The sequence below is a fragment of the Somniosus microcephalus genome, chromosome 11 (assembly GCF_052327205.1).
Source record: "Somniosus microcephalus isolate GS21.2 chromosome 11, FLI_Smic_1.0, whole genome shotgun sequence".
Classification (NCBI taxonomy): domain Eukaryota; kingdom Metazoa; phylum Chordata; class Chondrichthyes; order Squaliformes; family Somniosidae; genus Somniosus; species Somniosus microcephalus.
This window is the reverse complement of record NC_140997.1, coordinates 196,193,907-196,210,502: the sequence shown is the minus strand read 5'-3', so window position 1 is coordinate 196,210,502 and position 16,596 is coordinate 196,193,907.

Genomic DNA, 16,596 nt, shown 5'->3' with positions numbered 1-16,596 from the left:
GTTGATCCGGTGGAGTATCCAGCAGATCCCTTGATGTCCCAGGTAGGGCGTCATCCTCAAAGGAGCGCAGATCGTCGGTATCATTAACATGGGTTCCTCTACCAGTTGAGTCCGTGGGACTGGTTGGACAGGGAGCTAGATCTCGGAGTGAAATGGTGGACTCCCGGCCATCAGGGTACCGCACGTGCGCATAAGTGGGATTAACGTCCGTTAGTTCCACCTCGTCGACGTGGGGATGGTTTTTGGAAAATTGGACGAATCTTCAGAGTAGCATGGGGCCGGGAGCTGCCAACCATGATGGTAGGGACATCCCATGAGTGGAGCGACGCTGGAACCTGAAGAATCGCTCATGAGGAGTGACATTGGTGGACGTAGAAAGAAGAAACCTGGTGGAATGCAACACGTCAGGGAGCTTAGTTTCCCACTGCTGGTCTGGTAGGTTGCGTGACCTCAGTGCAAGATGAACAGTGTTCCAAATGATAGCACTGTATCTCTCAACCTGTCCGTTACCGATGGGATGATACGGTGTCGTTTTGCTTGTGGCAATTCCCCGTTGGGAAAGATAACTTTTGAGTTCGCTTGACATGAAGGAGGCAGCCCGATCAGAGTGGATGAAATTGGCCGTACCGCAAAGGGAAAAGACCTGATCGAGGCATTTGATCACTGTGGAAGTAAGCATATTGGGACAGGGGAAAACAAAGGGAAAGCGTGAATATTCGTCCACCATAGTAAGTAAGTAGGTGTTTCACATTGAGGAAGGCAATGGCCCTTTAAAGTCAATGCTGAGTTGCTGCATTGGCTGCATAGCGTGTATGAGCGAGCCATCAGATGGACGGAAGAATTGCGGTTTTAATTCCGCACAGATTCTACAGGTGGAGCAAGTTCTTTTCACATCTTCCGTAGAAAATGGAAGATTTTTAGATTGCACAAAGTGCAACATATGGGTAACGCCAGGATGGTATAAGTCAGTATGAAGGTCCGCAAGTGTCGAAGTTGACATAGAAGAGCAGAATGCACGCGTGAGGGTATCCGGGGCCACATTCTCTTTGCCGGGTCTATAATGTATGGTGTAGCCAAAGGCGGCCAATTCCATCCTCCAGAGTTGTATTTTGTTATTCTTGATCTTAGTGCGTTTCCGGTTATCCAGCATAAAGGCCACGGAGCGCTGATCGGTTATAAGCGTGAAATGGCGATGAGCGAGAAAATGACTCCATTTACGTACTGCTTCGATGATAGCCGTAGCTTCCTTCTCGACAGGAGGATAATGGAGCTTGCTACCCTGCAAAGTTCTGGACAGAAATGCAACGGGTCGACCACCTTGATTCAAGGTAGCCGAGATTGCCATCTCCGATGCATCGCACTCGACCACGAAAGGGAGATTTTCATCGATGGAGCGAAGCGTGGCTTTTTCCAGTTGTCGCTTGAGAAGGTTGAAAGCTGAAGTAGCCGTTGCCTCCAACGGAAATTACTTTGCATGAAGCAGGGGCTGGATCTTGTCGGAGAAGTGGGGTATCCACTTCGCATAATAGGCGAACATGCTGAGTGCCCGACGAAGAGAGCCGAGATTCGTAGGGGGAGGGAGCTCCTGAAGCGGACAAAGTCGCTCCGGATCTGGTTTGATGACACCATTGCCCACCCAGTAGCCAAGGATGTTGACTAATGGTATTGATTTCACAGATTTGGACTCATTTAAGGTTAAGCTGCGATGACAGAGAACGTCGAAAAATTTCTGGAGGTTGGCATCATGCTCCTTCTGGTCATGACCAGCAATGGTGATATTATCCAGATATGGAAAAGTGTTCGTTAAGTTCTCCTGTTTGACTAGGCTATCCATTGCCCATTGAAAGATGGCCACCCCATTGGTGACCCCAAATGGAAGGCGACAAAACTGATAAAGCCGACCGCTGGCCTCAAAGGCCGTATACTTTTAGTCAGAGTCCTTTAACGGTACTTGATGGTATGCGCTCTTTAAGTCAAAAGTTGAAAATACCTTGTAGTTGGCAAGGTTATTGATCATGTCATCGATGTGGTAATGGGTAGGCATCCTAGTCGGTATACTGGTTATTAGTTTGCGAGTAATCGATGTAAAGACGTTTCTTTTGTGTTGCTTCAGAGGATTTTTAACAACGACGACTTGAGCCCGCCAGGAAGATGAACATGGCTCAATGATACCGTCAGCTGAAGGTGAGAGATTTCTGCCTCGATAAAGGATCGATCATCTTGGTTGAAACGTCGTGATTTAGTGACTATGGGCTTACATCGGGGGGAAAGATTGGCAAACAAGGAGGGCTCGTCGAGCAAAGCTGCCGAAAGTGCACAAAACGGTACTTTGGAAATAGTAAGCTCCGGCTTTGACCCTCCAAACTCGAAAGTGAGTCTTTTGTGTTGTTTCTGGAAATCCTGTCCCAGGAGCACATCACTGCATAGGTTTTTGAGCACCCCGAGCTGGGTGGAGAAATAAGTGCGGCCATTGAGAATAAGGTCGACAAGACAAAAGCCGGAAGAGTTGGTGGTCAGTGTCATCAGAGCCATTGCAATTTCCCTATCCGAGGGGTAAATACGCAGTTTTAACTTACTGACAGCCTGCTCACTAATGAAGCTGTCAGAGCTGCATGAGTCGATTAGTGCACTCAAAATGTGTCCATTTACCGAAACCTTTGTGGCTGCATGGGACAGACTTTGGGGAAAAACAGCTGTGATGGGAGGAGGGGCAGCTTTACCCTTGACAGCTGTAACCTTAGTAGTGGCTCTTGGGGGAGGAGCAGTTTTATAGATAGTAGCTGCAAAACTAACAGGGGCTCTCGACCAGTATACCTTAGAAAAGTGGCCTTTCTTACTAACAGAGGTTCTTGACTGGCATACCTTAGAATAGTGACCTTTCTTACTGCAATGATTGCAGGTTGCGTTACGAGCAGGACAAAATTTCCTATAGTGGAATGCACCTCCACAGAAGAAACACTTCCTTCCAGATTGCCAAGATGCTGCTAGGGCAGGGTCGTCATCAGTGAAGGCTTCTAGGGTAGGGTTGTCATCCATTAGGTTAGAGTCATCATCAGTGAGGGCTTCTGCCCGAGACCTATCGAAGCAGTCATTAAAAGTGATAGCAGCAGCCCATGCACGTGGTAAAAGATAGGTATCTGCATTCCTCTTTGCTAAGTCCAGGGAACATGCCTGGTCATAGGCAGCCTGTAACTCGAGGGTTTTATTCTCCAACAGACGTTGGCGTATGAAGGGAGATGTAATTCCATTAATGAAAAAATCACGAATTAGCTCCTTCTGGTACTGCTCAGCTGTGACAGCTTTAAGATTACAATCCTTGCTGAACCTGTGAAGCTTCTGAAGGAATTTGTCAAGTGATTCCCTGGGTTGTTGTCGAGTAGTGGCCAGTAGATGCCGAGCAAAAATTTTGTTTGGGGCCTTAACATATAGTCGCTGTAATATTAGGATAGCGGAGTCATAGTCTACACAGTCTTCGATGTAGTGAAACACATGAGGAGATACATAATTGGCAAGTATCTCTAATTTACCAGGAACATTCTCACCACACACCCTGAGGAAGTTGCTGAAGGTACGATACCAGTGTTTCCATACCTTAGCAGTTGTAGGTGAATTTGGGTCCAGGTCAAGACAGGCGGGTCTGAGTAGTTTGTCCATGAGGGATTGATTACTACGTTGGAGTTCCCTTCTACAGTTGAAGTCGTAGCTGGCTGTTCCCGAAATTACTCAGAGCGTGGAGCCGATACACAGTTGATTAAATTGATGTAAAAAGACTACTGAGCATTTGGTTTGAGCATAAAGCAAGGCTTTAATCAACTGTTTCAAAACCATGAGATTTCTAGTTACATCACTAGTTCCTGGTTACAGAAACATCCTGAGCAAGCTGGGCCCACACCCGAGTATTTATACTCCTTGGATGGTGCCACCAGCTGGCCACCCAGTGTTACTTCATGAGTCATGATAAGATTCATGACAGTCTAGATTATATTTAGTAAATTGATTTAGCGTGATTTCAAATTAATTTCCTGCTCTTTTTAAGTGCCAGTTTCTGCTGCTGCCATGTTCCTTTTAAACTGCACAGCTTTCCCACTCTTTTTAAGTTCAACATGGAGGAGTATATCAATTGAGGGGGAGAGCCCAGTAAGTGTTCTTCAGCAGGAAGTTTCCTTGGCCATGTTTGACCTGAAGCCATGAGACTTCATGGGGACTAGAGTTAATGTTAAAGAATCCCAGGGCCACGCCCACCTGACTGTATACCACTGTGCCTCCCACTTTTTGTGTATCTATCCTTCTGTTGGGACAGAACATACCCAGTGCTGGTGATGAAGGTGCCTGGGGTGTTGACTGATAGATAACAACAATCAAGAGCATTCATGATTCTTTTTCTGTCACTAGCCCACACATTGCCAGATTTATTCAATTCAGCTTCACAACTGGTGGGATTTGATATCTGGGTTTCTTGCCCAATGCCATAATCACTCAGCTGTGGTACCCAATAATGTTTTAAGTGCTATAAATCATAATTGATAAATCATTAAAGATCCACCAGCAATGTGACAAGACCATTTAGAAGGCAAATAAGGTGTGGCCCTGGGACTCCTTAACATTAACTCCAGTCCCCATGAAGTCTCATGGCTTCAGGTCAAACATGGCCAAGGAAACTTCCTGCTGAAGAACACTTACTGGGCTCTCCGCCTCAATTGATATACTCCTCCATGTTGAACTTAAAAAGAGTGGGAAAGCTGTGCAGTTTAAAAGGAGCATGGCAGCAGCAGAACCTGGCACTTAAAAAGAGCAGGAAATTAATTTGAAACCATGCTAAATTCATCGACTAAATATAATCTAGACCTCAAGTAATTCTATTTAAGTTGTATTGTTAAACAAAATAATACAATACACTACACTTAGGCTAAACAAGGCTTTGGTATAACTGTACTTGGAGTATTATGTCCAGTTTTGGACCTCATATGTGGCAGGCAATATGCAGAGGAGATCCTGGAGAAGATTTAGAGGAAGGCTGAAAGAAAGATGTTACACATTTCTGGATGATTGGAATCTATTGTCAAAATGCCATTGCATCCTCGCAGGGTTAGCGCTGTTGCCTGAATTTGTTAAATGGCATCAACAGCATCAGATAAACCTAGCTCGATAGAACATTGGATAAAGTCTATAGAGGTTTTTGCCCTGTGAAGTTAAAGGATATGGAGCCAAGGTGGGTGGATGGAGTTAGGATACAGCTCAGCCATATCCTCATTGAATGGTGGAACAGGCTCGAGGGGCTGAATGGCCTACTCCTGTTCCTATATTGCTTCTCGCTCACTAAACTTTCTGCTCCTTTCTGTCTTTCTTTTATTTTCTCCTGCCTTTCTTGCATCGTGTCCCCTGAACCAGTTGATAGGCCTCTGCCAATTTTACTTTTGAGCCAAGCACTGGAAGAGGCCCAAGAGCAAGTTTAATTGACTTCTGTGAGGTGAGGAAAGCATCTCAACTTTGTTTCAGCCACTCTTAATTAAATAAAATTTAACCTAAGAAAATGTGAAACCATTGCTGCTGCTGAAATTTAACAAGGATATCTAATTGCTAGACTGAATAAATGCACACAGGTGTGATGGCTCATGAATTTGTTGCCTCATAGATAAATTAAGTCAATTATTTTTAATGCTTCTATGTGCTTTTTATTACTAACAATATATGGCACACAAATTCCATTGAAGAGAAACACAGTAGTCTAATTGTACTTAGCATTATAAAAAGTTATTTAATTAGGCGCACAGTATATATTATTAAAGTAAACAAAAAATGTTCATTAATGCAGTGTGATAACTTTCATCAGACCAAAGCATGTCAGCCTTCTAATGCAAAGTAATAATTTCTTTCAATAAAAATTGTACAGCAAAAAATTGAGAATCATTTGCAAGATGGACAGTTGAATGGGCTGAGGAACAAATACTACACCTTCTTATAAGCAGTCTAAATGAATCCTGATCTGGCCTGCATAACATTTCTTGTCAAACTGGTTGTGTTTCAATCAAAATTCAACAAATATAAAATCATAGGAGTCAATTTTAACCCTACCCGCCTGTCGGAAACCAGGCTGATAGGCAATTAAAGTCAAGTGGGTGACTTACCCACCAATGTCTCACCTGGATCCTGCCGTCTTCAATTTTAAACTGCTCTTCTGTGCAGGCAGCAAAGGTACCCACCTGAAGCTGGCAGGGTCCTTCTTTAAATATGCAGATTGGAGTCTGATGATTTTAACTCCGACCTGAGTGGGGAAATCACCGCAGCTTTCCTGCCAAGTAATGTCAAGTGAAAAGAGAATCAGAAGCAGAAGAAGCTACTCAAGGCAAATGTTTTACTTTCCTTTGTGGGGCCAGGACGAACAGGAATGCTCCTCTAGGGCCCACAATGAAAGTTTGGGCCTCCCCTGCCCAGGACAGCCACCCCTTCAGTACCATGAGCACCAGCACGCCCCCTCCCCCTGGAAACACGGTCCTCATACTTACTCGAGTGCTGGCTGCCGGCCAAGGTCCACCCACATTTCTGCTGGTCGGCGGCAACTTCAGCCGACGGCATGTTAATGAGACCTGGTGCTTAAAATCACTGTGGCCTCATTCTGCCGCAAGTAGGCAGGAATCCAACTGAAACCAGCAGTTTCCTGTCGTAAACCATATGGCAGTTACAATCCCACCCATAGATAAGCATTTGCTATATTGTTTTGTATATGAATAATATAGGTAAATGATAATTGTTGTCTGGACATATAAAAGATCATTTTCCAACCTCGTGTTCCCAGCAGGGAGTCTCTCCCGCCAAAGATCCATAATCAGAAACTTGGACCGGAGTTCAACAGCAATCATAATACACCACAATTCCATGGTGAATCAAAGCATGCATGATAATTATAATATTATTAAAGATAAATCTATTGAAAAACAAGATCTAATCCACCTCAGCAACAGATCGGGGAAACTTTTCCTGGTGACCTGGTGAAGAAGATCGCTGCCCTGTTATAGAATCCACCCATATTTCATTTCCATTCATTTCAGTTTACTGCCCAAGTGGCAAAAGTGAAAATTACCCCCACTATGGCAATTTTGAAGAGAAAAATTTGGAAATAAAGCTTATTAACATAGCCTATGCAAGTAAGGAAAGTGTCTAGTTTAGCTAGCTAGGTTTTATAAATGTTTGGCTCCTTGCCTTGCCATCATCTGACTTTAGCCAGTTAGGGGGGAAAATTGGCTTTTGCCCCCTTTGGGGCGATAACTTCACCATGGCGCTACTTTTAGCACCCTGAAAAAGTTAGCACCCCGTGCCCAAAATTCAATGGTAGCACCCCAAGCAGGAGGCGGGACGCTACTGGAAGTGCTCCCCCTCCCTCTGGGGGTGCTGCCATTGAATATCGTGGCACTATGTGCCGCAGCCCCACGCACACCGGCACATAGCATGGTGGTACTGCAGGCCTCCCTCCCCTGATTAAAGGGGAGGGGCCTAGTGCAGGGTACCGGCAAAAGAGCCCGGCACTCAAGAGGAGTGCTGGGCTGGTGGATCGCGGCTGGCACCCCGCAGGAGGAGGCCAGAGGGGGCAGGTGCTGGCAGGTGGCCCTAACAGAAATGGCCATCCGGCACCTGCCCTTTAATTATCACCGTCCTGGCTGCAAAAACTCCACCCTGACCCTGTCGGACATATCGTCCAGTAGTAGGTCAGGGGGTGCGAGCCAAGTTTGCGGCCGGGGCGCAGCGCCATGGGGCACTACCGGCTACCGCCATTGTTAACCTCCCACTGAATTTCGTGGGAGGCGCTAGCGGTGCCATGCCCAGGCGCTAGCTGCTTTGCACCCCGTTTGGGGCGCTAAAGGGAGGCGCAAAGCAACAAAATTTTCCCCCCTTAAAGTGGTAATAACACGAGACAGTAATTATTTCATGTTAATTCAACTCCTCAGTATACCTATTTTGAAGTAATTATCCATGAAGAAAATACCAAATTATGACCATCTGCAAAATATTAATCACTATCATGTTTCTTCCCAAATTATGGTGCATTAATAACGAGAAAAAAAATATTCATCTTCTACTGTACGGAGCAACAACAACGTATATTTATATAGCATCTTTAACATAACAAAATGTCCCAGGAACATTATCAAAAAAAAAAATCAAAATTTGACACCAAACCATTTAAGGAGATATTAGAGCAGATGACCAAAAGGTTGGTCAAAGAGGTAGGTTTTAAGGAGCATCTTAAAGGAGGAGAGAGAGGTGGAGAGGCGGAGAGATTTAGGCAGGGAATCCCAGGACCTAAGCAGCTGAAGGCACGGTCGCCAATGGCGGAGCATTTAAAATCGGGGATGTTCAAAAGGCCACAATAGGCAGAGTGCAGAGGTCATGGGGATTATAGGGCTGGAGGAGATTACAGCGATAAGGAGGGGCGAGGCCATGGAGGGATTTGAAAACAAGGATGAGAATTTTAAAATCGAGGCGTTGCTTAACTGGGAGCCAAAGTAGGTCAGCAAGTACAGGGGTGATGGGTGAGCGGGACTTGTTGTGAGTTAGGACACGGGTGGCAGAGTTTTGGATGACCTCAAGTTTATGGAGAGTAGAGCTAGGAAGGCCGGCCAGGAGTGCGTTGGAATAGTCAAGTCTAGAGGTGATAAAGGCATGGATGAGGGTTTTGACAGCAGATAAGTTGAGGTAAGGGCAGAGATGAACGATATTACAAAGGTGGAAATGGATGGTCTTAGTGATAGAATGGATCTGAATTTATATAATAGAAATAATTTATGCTTCAATTTTCAACTTGTTATCCTATAAATGTAATTTTGGGATATGTTTTTCATTCAATTACCTGGTTATGTTTGATACAGGTAACTAACAAAGCCCCTTGACTATTTATCACTTTCTAGATGAAACTAGAATGGGAATCTATCCGAATGTCGACAGTTAGCAATTGGTATATGATTTGATGGACATGGTTATGACAGATTAACCAGGAATATGCAACCAAATACAACCTTAGTTTTAGAAATCAGATGACCAGTACAATACAAAGCAAACCACAACAGAATGGATGCCTGTACCTTATCCTCTGAGTGAAAGGGTATATTACAAAAAGGAGGAGCTAAGGAATGATAATACCAAGATGTAGCAATTCATAATTTCATTCATCATCAACCTGGCGATATGATCATGTGGAATGTTGGTTGCGAATTAGATACACAACTGTCCAGCTGTTGATTATAAATGCAATCCATACCCTGTCCTGTGAGACAGTTATTTATTTTCTTGGTAAATTTCTGTGTTCTGGTGAAAGGTTTTGTGCCAGGGAATGGAATATATTCCAATTGTAGGCACCCACTGTTAGCCCTAATCACTTCCATGTCATATGTATTGAACAGTAAACTGCAGAGTGAAGTTATGTTTACTCTTCACCAACAATATGCCTTCGCCTCAGCCCAAGGAAAGCACCTGATACTGCACCAATGTGACATTTCCATTTCCCACGTCATCCCTATTCTGTGGACCTGTGTTTACAAGAAACTTGGTTACTACCTCCAACACTCTTCAGATACAGCAGTTACAGTTGGCAGTGAGAAGATATCACATAATTCTGGTCTGGATTTGAATTCAATTCACAGAGATAAGAGCACAATTTTATAATTCACTGCACAAAGACACCCCCATCCCTCATGACCCAGTTTAAATTGTCAAATGATGAAGGCCCCCCTCCTTGCCCCTTAGCTTAAAAAATAAAAATTATTCCATGAAATGATGCATGTAACCAATAAGATACAAAGTTATGACAGCAATATATAATCTAGTGACTCACCAATAAGAGATGTCACCAAAGATTTGACTTTACAATCTGATCCAAAGATATTCAGCTAAGCCCATCTTTCACAATAAGATAGGAAATGAGCCAGCTTCCAGGAAGCACCATCTGTCACCACAGTTCTAAGATAGAAATGTGTTTTGTATTAAAGGGGCAAATGTAGAAGCCTATCTACACGAGGATCCAGTAGAACATTTATCAGGAGATAAGCAAGGAATAACAAAGATGTTGTTCCCTGTAACATATCACAATGATTTGCAAGTCCTCTTCTCGTGAACATTGATATGTTATAAGATACCTAGAAGAGTACACAATCCTAATCACCTTGGGAAACTCCTGAGTTCCATTTATCCATTTGGCATGTACTGTAATAGATCATCTGTTAGATCTTGGGACTAATTTTTGTTTTGCTATCACGTCATTTACGCCTGTAAACAGGATGGTAGTGGGACAAAGATTTCAAGAAAAAAACTTCAGTTGGGTGCCCATTCTGATTTACGGGCTGACTTTGATTTAGGCAGCTAGCCCTCCCACTGAAAGGTCTGTCTGTGCTGCCACAGCTACTTCCTCAACCTGCTAACAAATCATGGGTGTTACAGGTCAGGAGGAGGCCATTTCCAGTGTTACTTACAGGGGTAACCATAAAATGTTGCAAAGATTTGGGAGACATCCAGACTGTAAGTCAAAAAATGAGAGAAAAAATGAGCAGGACATATGGGCAAGGTGGAGACAGTTACCCAAATACATGTTCTGTACACAAATGCACGTAGCGTAAGAAATAAAGCAAGTGAGTTAGAAGCACAAATTCAGCTTAAAGGGTCTGATGTAGTAGCCATTACAGAGAGCTGGGCATGGCCAGGAGCTAAATATTCTAGGCTATAGGTTCTTTAGAAAGGACAGGGAAATTGGGAAAGGAGGAGAAGTAGCAGTAGTGAAAAAAGACATAATTAGAGCAGTAGAAAGAAGAGATTTCAATAAGGGTGATCAGGGAAGGGAAACACTATAGGTAGAATTAAGGAGCAGTAAAGGATGCAAGACCCTGGTAGGAGTATACAGCCTATAGACCTCCTGATGGTAGTGATGTAGTGGGGGGATTTATAAATACGGAGAGCAGGGAAGCATGCAGCAGATACAATATAGTTATAATAATGAAAGATTTCAATTTTCACAGACTTACAGAAGTGGAGCAGCTCAAGTAGTAAAGGCATTAAATTTATAAAATGCATATGGGACAGTTTTCTAAACAATGGGGTGGAAATTCAACATCGTTGCACCCGTTGCAATCGCGGCCACCTGAAATGAGCACAGGTCTTATATTAATATTGAAATGAGCTCTAAAGCCTATTTTCGAACCCTTTCGTAAAACTGGTTAAAAGTAGTCGGAGCTTGCGCTACACAAGCTCCGACTTCTTTTTCAGGCTCTACAGTGGCCTAAAGTTAAGGTAAGTTTTTTTTTAAAACCGCAGTCTTCTTCCACGGCCTCCAGCAGTCCCTTTAAGGAGGCTGCACTTTACAAAGGAAGCAATCAATGAGTTTTGTCACATTACTACGGGGCACAGCTAGGGAAGCTGTTTTACATTCACAGTGTTCCTCTCCTGATCCATCACTCCCTTTCAGACAGTTTCAAGTAATAGCCACATTTTCTTCTGAAAGAGCTGCATGTTAAAATTTTCATAAATTTATAATACTTCTAAAAAGATTCATCAACATTTTAGCTGAAAGCAGTTCATCTTGAAGATTTCTCTGAAAAAATAATTAAGATTCATCAGTTATAGAGAGGGCTGTCTGTAGAATAATAGCAAAAAGGGTCTCGCAATGCATTTACAACGGCAGAGTTGCTAGGTGAAAAATGTTACAATAACACTATTTGTACATTTTCCTAGCAAGCATATTCTTCTTTGATTTCTTGGTGGAATTCCTGGACCACCCAGAGGTTTTAAACATTTACTTCAGTATTATCGAGAGAAAGTCTGGCATTTACATTACAGTAATAAAGATTTCGAAAAAGGCTGTTATTTTCTCAAATTGCACTGCACAAGAAAAATATATAGATTCTTAACCCTTTCTTAAGCAATTGCTTCCGCAAGTACTGTTAATACAATCTCGCCTTTGGAACGAATTGTAGAGTTTACCGCAGAATACCAAGTCAACGTTCCACTTCAAACTAGTCACAGCAGGACATACTTCATAAATTTACAACTACTGACTGTGAAAATTATTCCCCCATGTTCACCCTGGCAGTTCTTACACAGATTATTTTACTGTCAGTACACTTAATAGTTTCCATCTTGTAATACTAAGCTTACAATATTCATCATGGACTGGACACAGTACAGAGTGCACATCTTTTCTTTCAAATAGCCCTGTAATTCAAGCACCTTTTATGTTCAAGACTGAAAGTCTGTAAAAGACCATTGTTCCCCAAGGTATTTTATCGCTTGTTGAAAGTGAATCAAGTCTGCCTCATTCGTCAGCCCAGAAATTGGAAGATCAATTAATGCTAATATAGATATAGGTTCCTGCTAAGCAAATAAGTGAATTACCACAAATCTTTATTAACGTATCACAACCTATATTCATGTGTAATAACATGACTGCACATTGAGATGTTAACAGGCCTGTTCCACTGCATAAATTTTGATAAAGCTGTACTTGGAAGTTTTATAAAAATTTATGCCATTATCTTAAATACAGCTTAAATGATTGTAGAAAATCAGATAGCTCTGTAGGAAATGATACAGAATATTAACAGGCATCGTTTCAACTTTATACATTATAATTACATGAACTGGACAAAAAGTAATTAGTAATCAGGAACCACCACAGTGGCTCCACATATGGAATGGCTTTGCTTTTAGATTTCTCTTATAGTGAGACTCCTTTGTGCTCAATAGAATTGCAAGTCATTGGTTAAGCAGTTCTGAGTGCATGAAAAAGTTTTAAAATCTACAATCTCCACTCAAAGAATTGCCTCTATTAAAGGTTATAGGTTTAGTAGAAATACTGGAGTTAACCTTTCCCTTCTCATCCTGACTTAGATTTGCAAATATTTGCCAAACTTACATTAACCATTACTGTACCTCTAGGCTTAGCAGTGAAATGTAACGATGTTAAAACAACGGCCGAGATTTCGCCTACCGGGGTGGCCGGGATCAGTGGCAGGTCACGACCTCACTGCTGGCTCCAGCCCACTCTGTAGAATGATTTTACGCTGGTTGGGCTTGTTAAGCCCATCCAGCGCGTTTGCTGACCAATTGAAGCAAGTGGGTCTGATGACGTCACTTGATGATGCGTCATCAGCCGGTTTCCTTAAAGGGACCATATGCAAATTGATTTTGACAGTTGTGCTGTCGGTGTTCTACAGCACTGACGTGCTGCAAACACTGACAATCACTGCACAGAGGTGCATGGCTGCACCCAGGCTCTCCCATGACTCCCTCCATATGTTTATGGAGGGAGTCACAGTACGCAGGGAGGTTCTCTTCACTTCCCATGGGCAGAAGAGCCCTCCCCAGGAGCTCAACACAGCCTGGTTGCACATTGCACAGGAGGACACAAGTAGGGATGTCGTCATGAGGACCAGGCTGCAGTGGTGCAAACCTTTCATTGATCTCAGTAGATCACGAAACGTTACTGCAAAGCCACACTCAACCTCATCCTGCTGTGCCTCTTATCACATCCCCATCACTCTGCCTTCTCTACCACATCCTTACTCACACCGACTTACCTTGCACCTCCACCCATCCCCCTCTATCTACATTATCACTTTCCCATCTCACTAGCCACCCCTCACACTCACCCTCATCCTAGTCCAATCATACCAACTAACAACACACAAGGGTAGGCACTTGGGTATTTTAGCCAATGTTCATGTGAAGTTTCTGTTAATATGCTGTCAAACATTGAAACCTTTATTTTCAACAATTTGCGTTTTTGGACAGATTTGTGTGCACCTTTGGAAGTGGCTTAGTGAGTTGCAGTGAATAGTGAGACATAACGGTACCCCCTGCAATGGTGATGAGTGTGAAAGGAATGGCTTGGGCATTGTAGGGATGCTTTATGGTGTTGGTGTGGGGTGGTGCCAACCTGGCGCAGCATGTGGCAGCCAGGGTGTACAGCGTCAACTGAAGTAAATCTGGCCAAGGTGAGGCCATCCCGGGCAGCAATGTGGTCGGGTGCTGATGCCCTGTGTCCTGTGCAGCATCAGGTGATTGCGGAGAAGGTTGGTGTTGTTGTTGGTGCTGCTGGTGTGCCTGGTGCTGCTGGTGTTGGAGCTGATCGTGGTGGGATTCTGAGGACTAAGGTGAGATATTTTCAAGGGCACCGATGCTGATGGAATGGAAGGCAGGTGAGGTTGAGATGACAGAAACGATCTGTCAATGGTGAGAGAGGTTGTTCCAATGAGGTGACACTGGATAGAGAGTTTGCTCCAAACACTTGCAAGCTGCATAAAGCTCAATCTGTCCTCCAAATGCAGTAAGTAACAACTTCTAACCTTGGAAAGTGAACACCTATGAAATGGGGGCTTTTATAGACCATTTGCAGCTGTCAAGTTTAGAAATCATCACATGCTGACACAACACCCGACCTCCTCACCTGACGTGAGCCCCGAGCAGCGGGGAAACCATTGGCGAACTCTAAAAAATCTAAAGGTAAGCTTAAAATAATATTTCATTGCCTCTTAACAATGTATCTAATGATCTAAATTGCCTCCCCCGCCGCTTGGTGTCGGGTTTGTTCAGCGATGACAGACCCAACATCTGGGAGACTAGCGTGGAGGCGGGTTGACAGTGGGGTCCCGACCCCCTGTCAAAAAACTTTTTTCCCAGCCGACCCGTCACCAAACCCGCCCGCTGACCCCCCAAAAAATTCCCCCCAAAGTCCCTGGTTGCCAGGTGACAGAGTGCGCTAACATTTCTGTTTTTTAGATGATGATTGGCAAAAGATTTAAGGTGATTGGCAAAAGAACCAGAGGCAACATGAGGGGGAAAAAATTTATGCTACAAGTGGTTAGGATTTGGATTGTACTCTATGAAAGGGTGGTGGATACAGATTCAATAGCAGCCTTCAAAAGAGAATTGGATAAATACTTGAAGGACAAAAAAATTGCAGGGATATGGGGAAAGAGCAGGGGAGTGGAACTAATTGGATAGCTCTCTGAAAAAGCTGGCGCTGACTCAATGGGCCGAATGGCCTCCTTCTGTGCTGTACTATTCTATGATATTAGACTGTGCAGGATCTCATATCTATCTTGCATCAACAAAATTCACTCCTGAATAGTCATTTATAATTGCCTGAGAATAATAGTCAATTAACTCTTATATTACTGAACAAAGAGGGAATTACAAACAGTTATTGTACTGTGAATAGTGTTTTAGGAACCAAGTAGATTTAGCTGTGTCTTTGCCACTGTCTTTGTTACTGTGGTGCTGAACCATTTTGGTACTGTATATTGACAAATCAGTTCAAATACTGCCATCTTAAGCAATTATCTTTAAACTATTCCTGTTACTAGCAGGGATATGGCCTGCTCTCTAAGGAGTTTAATTTGCTCTGTGCGTTAGAGCTAGCATATTTGCTAATTGGGAATTATGGAATAATAATTTTATGATTTGACATTAACTATTGCTCATATTCCTAAACCTGCTCTGGCCGTAAATATTTCTAAAGCAGGTTAAGGCACTGGCCCAGTGGTATTAGTGCATTGCATTTCAAGCTGGCATGAAAGGACTGAAGGGAATTGATAGTGTTAAGCAGAGCAGGAGATACTTCTCAAAGGAGAAGTCTTCAGTGATCTACATTGCATAGGTGTCACATCAAGTTTGTTGAAGCTAAACATTTTACATATAATTCCATAGAAGTTATAACATAGAAACAGGCCAATCGGCTCAACTAGCTATTGGTACAACATTGGTGTTTATCTTCTACACAAGCAGTGGTCCTAATTCCACGTGCCTATTCTGTTTACATATTTTCTTTATTCCCTTTTCCTTGAATCACATATCTAACCTAATCTTAAATTTTGACATGGTCTCTGCTTCAATCACTAACTCTGGTAGTGCATTTCACAGCCTCACAACTCTCTGCATCAAAAAGCTACTCCTGTTCTCTGTCCTAAATCTCTTGCATTTAATTGTATATCAATGTCCCCATGTTGTAGATCTTTCAATCACTAGAAATAGTCTGCTTCTATCATTTGGAGGAGGAGCAACAAGAGGATACAATGGCCCAGGAGGTTCCAGGCCATAAGAGAAAGACTTATAGGACTTCCTGCCACTGATGCAGTATGAGTGCCACCTATGTGGCCCTCAATGAGTAGCAGTGTGTTAACTCCTGGAACCAGTCACAGCTGCACAGCAACATTCCAACAGCACTCTCAGTGAACGTAACCATAGCAACTCAAGTTCTATGCTACTGGGTGCTTCCAGACACCAATAGGAGATCATCCAGTAGGCAGTTCAGCAAAGCATCACTAAGGTAACAGGTTTTATCTGCTTTGTGTCCAGGGAATGCTCATCCTCCGAGCACAAAACAGGGGAAAAAAAGGATGTAGAAGCATTTTGTCAGTGAGTAGGCACAAGAAGGGTAATTCCATGCTAATGAGGCAGCAGCAATGTCATAGTGCCTCCCATCTTATTTTCTTGGGTTTCTGTTTGGTGGAGGCAGAAACGTAGGGGCACCACTGCTGGTGCATCTTATTACTTGCCCCCAGCCCTCTTAGATCAGAGGATCTGAGAAGGACATAGGTGAATGAGGTAGAGCCACCCATT